This window comes from Helianthus annuus, chromosome 14 (genome assembly GCF_002127325.2).
Source record: "Helianthus annuus cultivar XRQ/B chromosome 14, HanXRQr2.0-SUNRISE, whole genome shotgun sequence".
In the NCBI taxonomy this organism is placed as follows: Eukaryota; Viridiplantae; Streptophyta; class Magnoliopsida; order Asterales; family Asteraceae; genus Helianthus; species Helianthus annuus.
In genome coordinates, this window is record NC_035446.2 from 85,673,185 (window position 1) to 85,688,733 (window position 15,549).

A 15,549-nucleotide genomic window follows, 5' to 3' on the forward strand; every position below is an offset into this window, starting at 1 on the left:
TGATATGTTGTGCACTGTTGTTGAAACTGCCATGATAGAACTGTATGCTAGGATCGTTACTTGTACGTGCACTGCTTGGTTTGAATCTGATTATAAATGGTATCTATGTTAGGACATAGTTGACCACTTGCAACTTGACCGACCTTTCTGTGATTTAACTGCCGAGCAAACCAAGGTGAGTTCACACCCTCTACAAAGCATGGGATTTCCCTGGGTTGGGAACGGGGTTACTACATGCTTTGCAGGACCATAGGTACTCAGCTGGAGCTTGCATGGAGGAGAGTCGTTGTGGGACACAGATTGCTGCGTGCCATGTTCTATTTGAAAACATTTGAACTTATGTTATAACTTTAAACTTATGCTTCCGCTTGCAACTTAAACTTTGTTTGTTTGAAACACCAATCGTATTGGTTAAACTTTTATAACTGTTTACATGCTTGTTCAGTATGATTGGTGGCTGGATCCTGGTCAGTCACGCCTCCAAGCGGTAGTACTCCGCGGGTGGATTTTGGGGGTGTGACAGATTGGTATCAGAGCCATTGGTTATAGTGAACTAGGTTTTAATAAAGGAGAAACGTTTTTGTTAAAACCAGACTATAACCGGTTTAGTGCTCAACGGTCCACAACGACGCTCCACTCCGCGTGCAAGGCTCGACATTCTAGGTGATATGATATGTGTATATTGCCTACTTGTTAGTTACATAGTACATAGTACATTGCCCATGGTATGCTTGATTAGTATAACTACTGTTGCTTGAACGTGTGCGTGCTTACTCTATCCTACTATCGTACTTTCGCGAACCTCTCTCACACGTGTTACTCTTGATGTGAAGAATCATGTCTGGATGCGTTAACATGACACAAGCCCAGTTGACGGCTTTGATCAACGAACGAGTTGCCGCAGCACTTGCAGCTGCACACGCAGGAGGTATATCCTGCAGTCCGAACTTATCCTAGGATCTTTAGGATCCTACTCTCATGAACCAACCTTTGTGTTAAACTCTGTCTTTCTTTCACCTACCTTAGGTCAATATGCTCAGGCACCGGTGTGCACTTTTAAGACCTTTATGGACTGCCGACCCACTACTTTTAGCGGAACTGAAGGAGCTGTAGGTCTCCTACACTGGTTTGAGAAACTAGAATCTGTGTTCGAAATGTGTGAATGCCCTGAAGCGCGCAGGGTAAAGTATGCTACTGGTACTCTCGAGGGTTTGGCCCTCACGTGGTGGAATGCTCAAGTGCAAATGCTGGGGTTGGTTGCTGCCAACGCCACCCCATGGGAAACTTTCAAGGAAATGGTCAAGGAAGAATACTGCAGTCGCGATGACATCCATAAGTTGGAAGATGAGTTCTACAACCTCAAGATGACGGGGTCAGAAATTGAGGCGTATACTAAGAGATCGCATGAGCTTGCCTTGTTGTGTCCTACTATGGTGGATCCTCCGTATAAGCGAATTGAACTCTACCTCAAGGGCTTGGTGCCAGAGATCCAAAGTCATGTGACTTCAGCAAACTTGACTACTATCCAGCAGGTTGTACAGTTGGCTCACCGTCTTACTGATCAGGCGGTGGAGCAGAACAAGTTACCGAAGCGCATAGGTGCTGCAACTACTTCTGGTACCTCTAGTGAGAACAAACGGAAATGGGATGGAACTTCAAGCAAGGGTTCAACTTCTGTGCAATCTCAGTCTCAGCAGAGAAAGACTGACGACCACAAGAGCCCCAGCCAGCAATCGTCTGGTGGTCAAAGTCATGGTGGGTACAAGGGGAACCACCCCAAATGCAATCGTTGCAACCTACACCACAGTGGGCCATGCACCAGGGGCAACTGTCATCGGTGCAACAAGCCTGGTCATGTTGCAAAGGATTGCAGGAGCGCATACCCCGCCAATCAGAATCGTCAGCAACCTCAGCAGAACCAGCGACAGCAGCAGGGTAACAACAAAGGGTGCTTTCAGTGTGGAGCTGAAGGCCACTTCAAGAAGGATTGTCCCCAACTGAACCAGAACAACAACAACAATCAGGGGAATGGTAACAATGGGAACAACAACAACAACAATGGTGCCAGGGGGCGAGTGTTCGTGATTGGTCAAGGTGAAGCAAGGAATGATCCCAACGTGGTGACGGGTAAGTTCCTTCTCGACGACTTTTATGTTACAGTCTTATTTGATTCGGGTGCCGATACTAGCTATGTGTCACTAGAAGTTAGTAAAATGCTTAAGCGTATTCCAACACCCCTGAGCGACAAGCACACGGTAGAGCTAGCAAATGGTAAGAGGTTGGAGGCCTCGCACGTAGTCAAAGGTTGCCAACTCATTCTCGCTAACCAGACCTTCTCTATTGACCTTATTCCTATCGTCTTGGGTAGTTTCGACGTTGTCATTGGGATGGATTGGTTATCCCAACACCGAGCAGAGATTCTTTGCAACGAGAAGATCGTTCGTATCCCTGGTTTAGGTAGTGAACCTCTCATGATTCGTGGCGACAAGAGAAGTGCTGTTGAGAACATCATCTCTCTTCTTAAGGCCCAGAAGTGCTTACGAAAGGGCCACACTGCGGTTTTGGCTCTAGTTACTGACACCACGGAGAAAGAGAAGAAGCTAGCAGATTTTCCAGTGGTACGTGACTATCCTGAGGTATTCCCTGAGGAATTACCTGGTCTCCCACCCCATCGCCAAGTCGAGTTTCAGATCGAATTAGCTCCTGGAGTTGCGCCTATAGCACGTGCACCTTATCGTTTGGCTCCATCAGAGTTGGAAGAACTCTCCACGCAACTACAAGAACTCCTGGATAAAGGTTTTATTCGTCCTAGCTCATCGCCTTGGGGAGCTCCAGTACTATTTGTGAAAAAGAAGGACGGTACCTTCAGAATGTGTATCGACTATCGTGAACTCAACAAGGTGACTGTGAAGAACCGTTATCCTCTACCGCGCATTGACGACTTGTTCGACCAGTTGCAGGGGTCGAGCTACTATTCAAAGATCGACCTGAGATCAGGATATCACCAGCTGAGAGTTCGGGAAGAGGATGTCTCTAAGACAGCCTTTAGGACTCGATATGGGCACTATGAGTTTTTGGTCATGCCGTTTGGGCTGACAAACGCACCCGCAGTCTTCATGGATTTGATGAACCGAGTGTGCAAGCCTTATCTGGACAAGTTCGTTATAGTCTTCATCGACGACATCCTGATCTATTCTAAGAGTCAGGAGGAGCACGAACAGCATCTACGACTTATTCTGGAACTCCTTCGAACAGAACAGCTTTACGCAAAGTTCTCGAAATGCGACTTCTGGCTTCGTGAAGTCCATTTCCTAGGGCATGTGGTGAACAAGGATGGGATTCACGTTGATCCATCCAAAGTAGACTCTATTAAGAACTGGCCTGCGCCTCGTACACCAAAGGAAATTCACCAATTCCTGGGATTGGCAGGTTACTACAGGAGATTCATTAAGGATTTTTCTAAGATCGCGCAGCCTCTCACCCTGCTAACGCAGAAAGGCGTTGTTTATCATTGGGGAAATGCACAAGAATTAGCCTTTCAACATCTAAAGGATAGACTCTGTAGTGCACCTATCCTTTCATTGCCAGAGGGCACAGACGATTTTGTGGTTTACTGTGATGCATCAATTCAAGGTCTTGGTTGTGTATTGATGCAACGAGATAAAGTCATAGCCTACGCCTCACGCCAACTCAAGGTTCATGAAAAGAACTACACTACGCATGATTTAGAGCTGGGAGCTGTTGTTTTCGCACTTAAGTTATGGCGGCATTACCTGTACGGAACCAAGTGCGCCATCTACACCGACCACAGGAGCCTAGAGCACATATTCAAGCAGAAGGAACTGAATATGCGGCAACGACGATGGGTCGAGCTGCTGAATGACTACGAGTGCTCCATCAGGTATCACCCGGGCAAGGCGAATGTTGTGGCCGACGCCCTAAGTCGAAAGGACACTGCGCCTAAGCGCGTAAGAGCTCTACAACTCACGATCCATTCTAGTCTACATTCGCAAATACGAGCTGCTCAGATAGAAGCACTGAAACCAGAAAACGTAAGGGCCGAAGCCCTACGCGGGTCAAGACAACGCTTAGAGCAGAAGGAAGACGGTGCTTACTACGTAACAGGACGCATTTGGGTCCCACTCTATGGCGACTTACGAGAACTTGTGATGGATGAAGCACACAAATCTCGCTACTCGGTACACCCTGGTTCGGACAAGATGTACCACGATATTAAAACTACGTATTGGTGGCCTAGCGTGAAGGCCCACATAGCAACTTACGTCAGCAAGTGTTTGACTTGTGCGCGAGTCAAGACGGAATATCAGAAACCCTCAGGCCTACTCCAACAACCAGAGATACCACAATGGAAATGGGAGCAAATTTCCATGGATTTCGTTACTGGCCTACCTAGATCCCAACGCGGAAACGATACCATTTGGGTGATCGTGGATCGACTTACAAAATCCGCACACTTTTTGGCAATTAAGGAGACGGATAAATTCTCCACTTTAGCGGAAATATACCTCAAGGAAGTTGTTTCGAGGCACGGGGTGCCCACCTCTATCGTCTCTGATCGGGATGCACGCTTTACTTCGGAACTGTGGCAAGCAATGCACAAGTCTTTTGGCTCGCGTCTAGATATGAGCACAGCGTATCACCCACAGACGGACGGGCAGTCCGAGCGCACTATTCAAACCTTAGAAGACATGCTACGTGCATGTGTAATCGACTTTGGCAACAGCTGGGAAAGGCATCTGCAACTCGTGGAATTTTCATACAATAACAGCTACCACACCAGCATTAAAGCTGCTCCATTTGAGGCATTGTACGGACGTAAATGCCGGTCACCTCTTTGTTGGGCAGAGGTGGGGGATAGTCAAATCACCGGGCCAGAACATGTGGTAGACACTACTGAGCGGATTGCTCAAATACGACAACGCATGGCGGCCGCTCGAGACCGTCAGAAGGCCTACGCCGATAAGGGCAGGAAACCACTTGAGCTCCAGGTTGGGGAGCGGGTATTACTCAAAGTTTCACCCTGGAAGGGTGTGGTTCGTTTTGGTAAACGAGGCAAACTCAACCCACGATACGTTGGACCTTTCGAAATCATTGAGAAAATAGGCAAGGTGGCCTACAGACTGAACTTACCAGCAGAACTCGGTGCAGTTCACAACGTTTTCCATGTGTCGAATCTGAAGAAGTGTCTGTCAGATGAGACCCACGTAGTTCCTCTGAAGGAACTCACGATCGACGAACAATTGAAATTCGTCGAGGGACCAGTCGAAATCACGGACCGGGATGTTAAGGTCCTCAAGAGCACTAGAATACCTCTCGTTCGAGTTCGTTGGAACTCACGTCGCGGCCCAGAGTTCACCTGGGAGCGCGAAGATCAGATGAAACAAAAGTATCCCCAACTGTTTGCAAACGATACAACCACTACTGAGGCTGAAGCTACGGAATTTCGGGACGAAATTCTAGATCAACGGGGGGTGGATGTGACACCCCAGGAAAACCGGGAAAACTATACAACTTGACTAGCTTCCTCAGTGAGTGCCATCAAATTTCGGGACGAAATTTCTTTCAACTTGGGGATGATGTGACAACTCGAAATCTAGAACCTTTCTTGTATCTCGATGTAACATGCTTGAACATTATGTGATTAGTTGACATGTTTGGTGCAATGATATATGAGGACATCTTATGTGAACTACATGTTATATTATGTGTATGCTTGTATGTATGCGACCCGAGACAACAAGGACCCGACTCGAGACCATGTGGTCTCGAGTGAACAGTAATCGGTTGGGCCATTTGGGCCGTAAACCCCTTAACCGATTTATAAACCCATTAGGGTGCACCTTGGGGGAACTAGTATTTATACCACACCTCTAGCCAACCTTGCCATTCTTTGGGCAACCATACACACTCACTCTCACACACTCTCCTACTTCCCTCTCACTAAAACCCTAGAGACACAAGCACACTCCTCACTTTCGGATTGGACTCTTGGAATCGGCTCACACACAATCGGTTGGAAGCTCACACACATCCTCGAAACCCATCAACCGGTTAGTGTTTCTGGATGTTTAGTGTTGAATGTTAGTGATTCATGTTGTGCTTTGGTGTTTGGATTGATGGTTATGACATTATGTTTGCTTGCTAAGTTTTCACATGAGAAATGATTTGTTTGCTTGATAGAAAATAGCTACTTGTTGTCAAATGATGATATTACATGTATGATGGTGATAAATCGGTTAACATGTCTTCATTTCAGATATATGGCATGTAGAGTTATGATATTTGTGTCTAAATGAAGCTTAAACCCCTAGTTGTTGATGTTCGTGAAACCGGTTTACATATGTCATAGAATCGGCTTAGTATAGAACCGAGTTTGTAGTGTTCGGTTAAATGTGTTGATTTGTTATTCATGATTATGTTGGTGATTGATGCAAAATGTGTTTGAATAAGGGTTGTTTGTGATTTGAATATTTGAAGAACTTGATGAATGTGCTTTGAATATGTGAAGAACAACTTGAATATGCAATGAAGGGGTGTTGAATATTTGAAATCTGCATTGTTTGATCCATTTTGAGTAAATATTAGACAACAAAACATGTTTAGTGGATAGTACATAATTCTGCATGAATTCTATTGGATAGTACGATCTGTGCAGAATCAGCAACTGTTGGGGAGTCGAGACCCCTGGTTGCGACTCGAGATCTCCACGTTGCGACACCAGTTGCGAGTCGAGAACACCTAGTTACGACTCGCAACCATAACATGACAAGCCGAGACCACAGGTTGCGACACAGGTTACGAGTCCCGTTGCGACTCGAGACCTTAGCATGATCAGCCGAAACCACGGTTGCGACATAGGTTGCGACTCGCAACCACCTATGATCAACATAAACAGCATGACCCGCAACAATGCTTGCGAGTCCGGTTGCGACTCGAGACCACACTTAATGGGCTTGTTTAATTATGGGCCAGGCTTATGGGCTTCTGTGTTAACTGTTTAATGCGTGTTTTGGGCTTAAGTGACTGGGCTGAACATTTGGGCTATACGTGCTACTATTAACTGATATGTTGTGCACTGTTGTTGAAACTGCCATGATAGAACTGTATGCTAGGATCGTTACTTGTACGTGCACTGCTTGGTTTGAATCTGATTATAAATGGTATCTATGTTAGGACATAGTTGACCACTTGCAACTTGACCGACCTTTCTGTGATTTAACTGCCGAGCAAACCAAGGTGAGTTCACACCCTCTACAAAGCATGGGATTTCCCTGGGTGGGGACGGGGTTAAGGAACGTGGATTCCTCGTCCTCCTTGGGTAGGACAGCGATGGTTCAGGAATGTAATTCCTCGTCCTGGTGGACAGATAACTCGTACTAGACTGAAACTCTATCACGAAGTCCCTCCTTTTTATATCGACTTAATCGCCGGGCCAATGGCGAGCGGGTCATTAGTTAGATAGCGCTATTTAGGTCTGACAAACCTCACACCGTGCCGCAGAGGACGGGCGTGAACTAATGGATCTGGGGCACGTCAATGATGATAGACATTGATGGTTTTCAGGGCACATAAACATGACTACAGTCAGCAGTCGATATGGTAACGAGTCTAGTGTACGCATAGGGTAGCCCCCACGGCCGAAATGCCTGATAACTATCATGGGGTAGCCCCCACGGCTGGAATGCCAGAGTAACTGGGAATGAACAAGTCACGTTTTCAAACTATGGGGTAACCCCCACGGCAGGATGCCAGATAAAGGAAACTGTTTTCGAAACAATTAAAACGAACACCCAACTGTGAACTCACTCAACTAGTTGTTGACTCGTTACTACATGCTTTGCAGGACCATAGGTACTCAGCTGGAGCTTGCATGGAGGAGAGTCGTTGTGGGACACAGATTGCTGCGTGCCATGTTCTATTTGAAAACATTTGAACTTATGTTATAACTTTAAACTTATGCTTCCGCTTGCAACTTAAACTTTGTTTGTTTGAAACACCAATCGTATTGGTTAAACTTTTATAACTGTTTACATGCTTGTTCAGTATGATTGGTGGGTGGATCCTGGTCAGTCACGCCTCCAAGCGGTAGTACTCCGCGGGTGGATTTTGGGGGTGTGACAAAATTGTACCTCGACTTCACAACTTTTCGGTTTAACCGTGCTTTTTTGTTTATCCACCAAAAAATCGTCTAGATTCTTCCTTTGAGCAATGTTTCATCGCTAAAAGTATCTAATCTCTAACTTGCATCATGAAAAGAAAATTTGCTAAAGGAAAACAAATCAACTCTTCTATTACCATAGATGATGCTCGTTTCGTGTGCCATGAGCAAACCCACTCTCCAAGCAAATGTAATCCTGTAGCTCCACCATCGTAATCATGTAACATCAAAAGGGTTAGATTTATACCTGAATCATATTACAAATGTTGATTGAAAAGAACGATTGTGAAACGAAAAAGTCATTCTTCATATAGATAGCCACCTGTCACATTGCCGAAAATGAGCATCAAATGAGTTGGAAAACATGAGTGATTTTGATGATGTAAAGTATAAATTGGTTGAATTTATACCTCAAAACACTGTATCAACTCCAGTGAAAGATAAACTTATAATGATATTTAAAAAAGTTAATCTAAATGAACAATTGAACCGGTTAAGATTGTATTGTATCATCTGATACGAAACATAATTAGTTCGAATTTCTATGTTTATATCCTTCTTCCAAATCCTGACACTTGAAAAAATCAGAAGAAGCAGAATTGTTCGCGTAATCACTTCGATAAAAAAAAAATAAGAGAGGCGTAAGAGTTATAGCTGGTTATAGTTGTCTTCCCGTCAATCGACCCGTTGTTTCTTTTGATGCCGAACACTCCGGTTCCCACCTCATCAAGCACCATTTTTGCGTAAACAACAAAAATAATGCATTCGACGTGCCTGCTCAGCCTTTAGTTTGTCATTTTAAAAGCATAGAAGATGAAAATTGTTTTAGAGATGCCAATAATTACACTAATGGTACATAAAAATTATAAATGCAAAAAGGATGTAGGTTAGAAAACAATAAGTAAAGTTACTGTTTAAAGAAGAAATCAGAGAAACCTCAAGTAATCTTATAGAAAACTTGGGTATAAGTTATTTTCTCAAAACATACATCCACATCTATATTAACATTAAATTAAAAGCAAGACACCAATGAGCAATTGGAGGTTGGTGAATCTTGAAAATTTCCAAAGGGAACTAATCTTTAAACATTGCGGATATGAAAATTTTTTATTTACCTTGTATTCAATTTGCTGCAATTGAGTAGTAGATTCCAACATGTCAAGAAATGATATAAAACTACGGGTTAGAGCCTTATTACCCAAAAGATTCATATTAAATAAACTGAAAACAAAAAACAAACCTTGGGAGGCTTATGCGGCAAAGATTTTCTTCAAACACCTTATGTGCATAAACATAACATGTTCATCGTCCAAAGCCCAACTAAATAAGTCGTCCAAAACACTGAATCAAAACAAAAACTAACAATGAAAGAATATGTAATAAAATAACTAAATAAGTCGTCCAAAGCCCAACTGGTTACCAAGCCGTACATCTAAATCATCGAATTAGAATGAGCTGAATACCTTGATGTTCGTACTCTGATTTCTTTGTGTGGCGATTAAGAGTTGTGAAAAGATCTTCGATGGCAGTTGCTGAATTGACGATTGCACCGGCAGAAACTGAAAATTGACATCGTATCAAGATGAATCGTGTCATTCAACAACATTCAATAAAAGAGAAGATGGTAAGAGAAACTGATATATGCTTCTTCAAATCAATCAGCCTATTCAAGCATATAATCGTTGAAGGCATAATAAACGAAAAAAATATTCAAACAAAGAAAACAACATTAACATAAAAAAAAAAAGAAAATAGTACTTGCCGAAGCTTGAGTTCTTTCTCAACAATCAAAGAACTGATCTATAACACAAAACCAAACATGCCATCGCCAAGAAAAAACTTGGTCCAATGGTGCGGACAGAAGAGATTTTTCAACTACAGGATGTGCCAATTCCTTCAGATTTTGACAACTGAGCTTTGATAGGATCTGTCAGATTTTAAAATGTTCAGATATTTGTAGAAATGATGAAAAACACGACAATATAAACAAACCTCGCAATTCAAAGTTTGTTTATATTTTCCACCACCTGGTTTACAGACCTCGCAAAATCAAATCGCCTAGAATCACCGGCGTCGGCTCTTCGATTGAACTCCTTAACGCCACCGGCCGTCGTCTTCACAATTTCGCTAGTTTTCTCGGTCTTCCTTTCGAATTCGTCCCTCTTGATGGTAAAATCGGCAACATCTGTTCAGATCTGAATAATATCAGTTCAGATCTGAATAATCTGCATAATAATATGAATAATTTGAATAACATGATTACAGATCTGAATAATATGAACAATAATTTGATGAATAAGCTCGGAGTGAGATCCGGTGAACCTGTGGTCGTGCACTGGATGCATCACTGCTTGTATGACGTCACCGGAAGCGATTACGAAACCCTACAGTTACTAAACGTTCTAAAAGCGAAACTAATAACAATTATCGAGCAAGATCTGAGCCACGTCGGGAGTTTAAAGATGATGAACCAGGATTCATGGTCGACAGTGAGAAGGGGAGAGCGAGTGAAGCGAAACCCTAATTTTTGTTATGTAATAACATCTTATACGGGTTATAAGGCATTTATACGTATCCATTGACCCATATTTGCTAAACGGGTCCTCTTCTTAGGGATTGGATTTGGTTTGTGTAAAGAGGCTGAATAATGACATGTGGCATACATAGCTTAAGAAAAATGCCATGTGTGATATAGTTTCTAGAAAAATGCCATGTGGCACCTAGGTATGTCTTTTATTAGGTAGGATAGATGTGTTAAATTTTGCTGATGTGGCAAAATATTAGAGCCTCTCAATTTCACTTTTGGTTTCAAAATGTTGGGTCCGCTTTTTTCTTAGTGAAGACCCGAATACCCGTGTTATGACCCAGATATAAAAACCTTTCTAACACTTCTTTTCTTTATGTAAACGCTTTTCTTCGATGAAACCCTAGCGGCCTCCCTGGCCGTTTTCTCCATATCTATGATTCGAGATCCATTTGTTCAAGAGTTTCAGACTATTTCAATCATCTACAACCACCACACAGTTGTCATCTACGATCCATATGATTCAAGCAACAGGTAAGAAATGTTTTTTCTTCGGATTTTTAATCACTTTGTTAATATGTTGAATCTTCCGTTTTTAAGTGACTCAAAGATAGAATGTCGTAGTCGCTGCCTCCGGCGATGACGGCTAGGTTTCCGACGAGTTGATCTAGACCGAGACCGTAGTCGGTATCTTTGTTATCGAACCGTTGTGTTTTCTGCAATTTATCGACAAATAGCATTTTTCGTATATTAGAGAAAAAACACCGGTAATAAGATGAATCTATTTTGCAGGCTAAATCGCCATCTGAGATTCTATCGAAGAGACCAAGAAAATAGAGTAACCGCCCACCCATAATGCCAGCAAGAAGACATTAGGGGTTTTGTTTTACAGGCAAGTTAGTTGTTGATTACATATTGTTCTGCTGAAGAGCATTGAGATAGAAAAGGTGTTGTAGCTTGTTGCCCATGAATGGAACTTTGGTTTATCGTCATTGCTGCTGTGATCTGTTGTATATACCTTTTGACAGTATCGATGTTGAGTCATTGTTGATAATAGTATTTTCTTCATGTTTCTTGTGGGTTTTGAAACCAAATTGTTTTTTTTGTTTTTTTTTTAATTCTAAAGCTGCTCAAAGACTTCAATTGTATATCGATTCGGGCAGATGAATTTGTCGCAAGTCAGTCAATGGGTTATTAGGATTCGGGCAGATGAATTTTGTGGTGGACGGTCCTTCTTCAATTGCCCGTTTGTTTCCGCTAACGATCGTCTCTTTCTCCCTCTATCATTCGTCTCATAAGAACAGAGATGGTGAAAGGTCCAAACTCTCTATCCTGATATCAACAAGAAAGCCAGAGGTAATTCATCAATTTTCAGCGAATTTTTATATCGATTTATCTGTGTGTTTGTTGATTTGCATATGAATATTCGGTTTCTGATTTTGTGCTAGATTGACTCACACTTTGTATTGTTTCGTTGTCTTTGAAATTTTGCATACGAGGTGCTCGATGAAATGCGACAGCCAGAGCCAGTGCAGGAGATGGAACCAGGGTGGCATAGAAGAGACGAAAGGTTCCTGCTATTTATTTTCTCTGTAAAAATCGACAGCTTCAACGCGTGGCATCGAAGTTGCTCTCACGTCACCAGAAGGTCTTTTTTAAGATGTCATAATACAAATTATTTTTCTTCAATGTAGTCATGGTCTTGCAAGACATTAACTTTTCTTCCCGTAATAACAGTTGCATTGATTTGTAGTTTTTGTTTCATTAAGTCACCGTCTCTCAGTGGCGGCGATAAATGTGAACCACAGCTACTGAATGAAACGAATGAATGTGAACTGGTCATCCTCGCCATCGTTGCGACTCTTCCAATGCTTATGGTTCATCTTCTTCGATTCAGATTCGTCATCATCCACCCACCTTCTTCTTTTCCTTATCAGGTGCTTCACTGTCTCTTTGATCGTGTTTATGCATACCTCTAATTCGTCATCATCCGAGTATGCATTTATATCATTCATATGCCCTTATTTGACCTTCTGGTTCATGTAATTTAGTTAAATTTCTGTTTGCAGCTTGAGATCATTGGAGTGTTTATCGGGTAAGTTTGCTAGATGTTATTTTAATTGGTCAATACTTGAAGAGTCAATGGAACAGAAGGTTTTACTGAATCCTTCATGCTTCCAGATCCGCATCACCCTATTGAACCCCCAAAAAAACATTGGAATCATCCTGATTCATTTGTGCACACAAGTAAGCCTGCTCTATAAGTAAGGTTATTTTATTCAATACCCATTGTAGTTTTCCCAACTTCCAAATCAAGTAGTTCAAATATTAGGGTGCTATAATGTATGAATATTTGTCGTATGATAAAAAAATATGTAACACCCTTATTATTATTTAACAATTTTCGTATAATTTACGAAAATAAACGGGTAATTAGAATTTCAATACATTGAAAATACGGGTTTCATTAAACTTTATTTACAGAACTAAAACTATACAAGATAACATGTTTGAGTTCGTCATTTAACAAAACAACGATACATAGTGCGGAATCTTATTTCTTGATCGTGTTCGGTTCTTCGTTGTGCTTGATCATCCTCCGGTGCTAAAATCATACTTGAAACTCATAAAACATGAGTTGGATTAGTCATATGTAACTTAGAACATATTTAAACGAGTCCGGGAAGCGAAACTGATTAAGATAAAAATTTTTCGCTAATTCAGGGTTCTGTCGTGTGTCGCGGAGGAACCAGGTTGTTCCTTCGCGTGTCGCCTGGGAAACCAGTTTCCAGCAGGTTGCAGTTCAGATCAGCTATGCCAGTTTTTACGGAAACGGCCATAACTTCTTCGTTATTGATCCGTTTTACCCGATTCTTTTTCCTACGCATCCGTAATTTAATCCTCCATCTTATGGAGTTAAAATCCTACATCCAACATAAGAAATTTTGAGACTTCGAAGCCTTTGACTCGTTACCTTTTTACCGAATTTTAACCCGTTTATGCATTTTATCAAACAAACGTATTTGTTTGATTCCTATATTACATACACTTCTATAAATTAATGTTACCTACCATATTAGGTTCTAATCATAGGTTTATTACACAATTTAAACCCGTTTTCGCTTGTATGCTTATTTTGACCCGTTGAGGGTATTTAATCATTTTCGAGCCTAAAATCGCTTTCGATTGTTTCTAGCAATTCATCACCACATTTCTTATCCTATAATCTCCCACCACAATTGTGTTTATGGCGGGTTTGATGTGGTGATCTATATAAACCAAATTTTACCTCTCGAATCATTATTTTACGGCAAAAACTCAAATAGTACCGTTTGACTAATATAATACCTCTTTCAACTTCTATACTTAATCTAAGTATTTACTTAATCATAAAACTTGTTTCCAAACCACCTTTAAAGGTTGTTTGTTCGAATTAGCTAACAAGGGCGTTTTGGTCCTTTTTAGTCTTTCAATTACGACAAGGTCTTTTGAGAGCATGTTTGACCCATGATTCTTCTTTTGAATTATGATCTTGCTCGAAAAGTCAATATGCTTTTCAAAACGCCACTACCCTCTTTTAAAACATTCGGTTTACCCACTTAAGTAAACCATTGTCTATCTAAGACTTCATTAAATATTCATTGAACGTTACGTTCTCAATGAATCATTACTCTATAACACATACCTGGCTCGAGTCAATGTATTGACCTGATTTAATGCCTTGCTATAATATTCGCTAAATAGTAGCGATGCAAACATCATTTCTACATTTATTCCTGAAATAATATAACTCGACAATAATCATTAGTCGTTATTGTCAAAAGGTGATACCTTCACCTTTTGACCCATTTGGTCTAAGTGACCGATTTTGTTGGCGAGATGATATTTATTTCCATCTCATCTACATGACTCGCTCTGGTTTACATCATGCGGTCATTTCACTTATTAATCGTTTCTTAACGATTTTTAGTCTATCATGGCTTACGTCCTAACGTGTCTTTCAAAACCAAAAGTTATGGTCAACGCATGACCAATTTACCGCTTTACCCTTATTGTTTGTTTTGGTTTACCCTATAAGGTAACCATTCAAAAGTTCATTTTTTTTCCATTTGTCATAAAATGATCGAATTACCGATTTAACTCCTTTTAAACCATCAACGTGGTTTCTTATTATGTTCGACTATCTTGTTCCGTACGTCTACACGCCGGAACATCATACCTCGATTTTGTATTTATCTTATTCGTAACTAATACGATAAGAGAGTATTTTGAAATATAAGACTAGTGTAAGCTATACTTACCTTGCATCCGAATTATGCTTTTCCGTCATTCTTGCTTCGTTTGACCCGCTTCCTTCCCCAAGCCTTCACCTAGCTTGCCAAGCGTCAAACTATCATTGTAATTGTAAGATGGTTAGGTTAGTCATAATCATTTACGACTATCCCATCCTACTCTTCTTATATCGAATTTACCATCCGATCATACACTTGGTCGATTTGACTCTTTAATGTCAATCGACTTATCAACTTATTCATTGCACATTTTCACTCTAATTTCAACACTTTAGTTTTCATTTAGGCATTTTAACAAACACCTAATGTGCATTGTTTTTACACATTTTACAACTAGTTCATAACTAGTTATTTCCACTAAACATAAACATGAACATAATTTCAATTCTATTATGTCTAGCATGCATACCATTCTCAGATTCATCTCATGGAAATCAATTAACACCATTTTAATAGTCATAATTCTAGGGTTCATCTTACTTCTACAAAACCCATTTAACACATAAATGGAGTATCATGAAATTCACAATTGTGAACCTCAATTGAACAAGTAA

At 41.2% G+C, this 15,549-nt stretch overlaps 2 long non-coding RNA genes across 3 annotated transcripts; both read left to right on the top strand.

Moving 5' to 3' along the window:
- Positions 1 to 11,102: 11,102 nt before the first annotated feature.
- LOC110905577 lies at positions 11,103 to 11,817 on the top strand. Its single transcript, XR_002573240.2, has 2 exons — positions 11,103 to 11,237; positions 11,496 to 11,817. It is a non-coding gene; the product is annotated as an uncharacterized LOC110905577 (long non-coding RNA).
- A 52-nt stretch (positions 11,818 to 11,869) lies between these two features.
- On the top strand, positions 11,870 to 13,070 carry LOC118486409. 2 transcript variants are annotated; one of them, XR_004878910.1, is made up of 5 exons: positions 11,870 to 12,059; positions 12,203 to 12,351; positions 12,441 to 12,640; positions 12,773 to 12,798; positions 12,885 to 13,070. It is a non-coding gene; the product is annotated as an uncharacterized LOC118486409 (long non-coding RNA). The 2 variants fall into 2 exon arrangements; XR_004878909.1 differs by having other exon boundaries at positions 11,870 to 12,351.
- Positions 13,071 to 15,549: the final 2,479 nt, after the last annotated feature.